Source organism: Orycteropus afer, unplaced genomic scaffold, assembly GCF_000298275.1.
Source record: "Orycteropus afer afer isolate SDZICR_OR568_19922 unplaced genomic scaffold, OryAfe1.0 scaffold00077, whole genome shotgun sequence".
NCBI lineage: Eukaryota > Metazoa > Chordata > Mammalia > Tubulidentata > Orycteropodidae > Orycteropus > Orycteropus afer.
In genome coordinates this window covers 7,832,874-7,835,707 of record NW_006921664.1, presented here as the reverse complement: position 1 = coordinate 7,835,707, position 2,834 = coordinate 7,832,874, and positions in this window count along the sequence as shown.

The window sequence follows — 2,834 nt, the reverse complement described above, 5'->3', positions numbered from 1 at the left end:
CGTCTAATGTCCTGACTGCTGCTTCCGTTGGCATCGATTGTAGAACCAAGCAATGTGAATTCCTTGACAACCTCTGTTAAGTGGGCTTCCCATGTTGATCCCATATATAACAGAATAAAAAGTTGTACGGTCCTGAGTTATCTGTGTTTGAGTCCAGTGTAGCAACCATGATGTCAATCCTTCTCATTGTCAATCCATCTCACCCTTTATTTCTCTGTGCCTCCACTTTACCAAGCATAATCGTCTTCTCCAATGATCAGTCCCTCCTGATGACACATCCAAAGTAAGAGTAGAAATCTTGGACAATATTCTGCCAGCCATAGGCTGTTTTCCATAAGTTGATCATCAGGTTTTTATTCCTAGTCTGTTTTAGTCAGGAAGTCTGCTGAAACCTTTCTGTCACGAGCGACCAAGTGGGTATTTGAAACACTGGTGGCATGATTTCCAGCATCATAGCCACATGCAACCCATCACAGTACGACAAAACGACAGACGAGGTGGTCAAGACCTTACTGCCTAGTAATTAAGGGCAGTGCTAACTTACTGCATATCAACCTGTAATATTAATTCTAAGATATTTACAGAGAACATCCTTTGAGAATACAACAGAAAGAGAAGTCTCCCTGAATGTGAGAAATCTAGGGCATTTTTTGGAAGAAATGTAATTTCAATGGACCTCTTTGCTGCTTTTCAATCTAAATTCTGTTTCTGTTTCTCTAGTATCAGGAGTCTGGTTGAATTTCTCATTCTCTATCTTTACTTTGCATAAAGTAGTAAGTGGTAAAAGTTGTTTGTAAAACTTAATGCCCTCTCCCTGGACCTAAGAATTTAGTTCAGGGGTCAGAAGGTAATTCGAAGGGGGTCGCTATGAGACAGAAAAGACTCAACAGCAGTGAGTTTATTTTTATTTTTATTTTTATCTTTTATTTTTTTGGTAATAGCTCCCATAATGGTGATCCTTCCATTTATGCTATGATTCTCTACAGGTAGAGAAAGAAATATTTTCTTCTGTGCTATATTTAATATAAAAGTTATCTCCTCAGGATGCCTTTGTCATATATAAGAGCTACTTTGTAACCAAAAAACATGCCTCACAAAGCATACTGTATGGAGCTGTGTCTCTGGGACTAATGTCTTATTCCTACACTTCCCAAACTTCATGGTTGCAAACTAAATGAACTAACTCAGGAGTTGACAAATTATGGCCCAGAAGTCAATTCTGGTCACCTGCTTGTGTAAATAAAGTTTTATTGGAACATAACTCAAAACTTACTGCTGTCAAGTCAGATCCAACTCATAGCAACCCCTCCTTGGATTTCTGATGCAGTATTATTACAGGAGTAGATTGCCCAATCTTTCTTCTAAGGACATATCCATGCCCATTTGTTGATTTATTGGATATGGCTGCTTTCAGCTAAGATGGCAAAGTTGAGTAGTTGGAAAACAAAGCCTTAAATATTTACAGAAAAAAACTTGGTAACCCTTAGTTCATGCAAAGTCAATCAATACATAGAAAAAAACCTTCAAATTCCTTACCAAACTCCAGTCTCTGCCCAGAATAGCTTCTCTATACTTCAGTGTTGAACTTTATAGCTCCAAACAAATGAAAGCCAGAAAGAAAGGCAAAAGGCAGGCTATATCAGTCAGAGTTTTGGAAGAAAATGCAATTTTCCCAGATGACTCAATGAAGATAGTTTAATGAAAAGGCCATTTCCAGAAGTAGTGGGTGCTGGGGCATCCAGAATCATGCAATTGAGAGAAGTGTTACTCCTAGGGCTGAAAAGATAAGGACAGTAGAGTTACTAAATTTGAGGATGAGGGGACACCACATAAGAACTATAGTCAAGAAGAAGCACAGCTATCAACAGAAATGGAACTTCTATGCTTATGGGAATAGAGAAGACATACCTCAAAGTCTTCCTCTGTCCTCCACATTTTACTGGTGCCCTCCCACTGAATGAACCCAATTGGAAGCCTGAGAGCCCCAGAACCAGGTAATGTAGTCTTTCTGGGGTGAAAAGCAGGTCACTGAAGGTAGTTGGTATGTGGGGAGGGTGATTAACCAGCACATTAGCCCTCAAAAAACAATGTGAGGCAAGGAAAAATAATAAATGCCTGGGTATATTGGTTCTTTGGATTTACTTGGATCTATAATTAATCCCCATGGAAGTAGTAGTCAAGAAAATCAAATGACATATTGGCACTGGGCAAATCTGTGAAATGCTTCTTTAGTGTTAAAAATCGAAAATGTCACTTTAAGACTAACATGCACCTGACCCAAGCCATGATATTTTTAATCACCTCATATGCATGTAAAAGCTAGACAACAAGTAAGAAAGGCAAAAGAAGAATTGATGCCTTTGAATTATGATTTTGGCAAAGAATATTGAATACATCATGGACTGCCAGAAGAATGAACAAATCTATCTTGTAAGAAATACAGACAAAATTTTCCTTAGAAGCAAGGATGGTGAGAGTTTGTCTCACATACTTGGAACATGTTATTAGGAGGGACCAATCTCTAGAGAAGGACATCATGCTTGGTATAGTACATGGTATGCAAAAAAGAAGAAGATCCTCAATGAAGTGGATTAACACAGTAGCTGCAATGATAGCCTCAAACATAGCAACAGTTGTTAGGATGGCGCAGGACTGGATGGTGCACTCCTTCATTCTGATGTACACAGGGTTGTTATGAGTCCAAACCAACACGACAGCACCTAACAACAATAACAGCATATGCTAATTAGAAAGATTACCATTGCAAGTATAGAAACCCACATCAGATCCAACTCTATTGGCTTAAACAAGTGTGTGTGTGTGTATATATATAT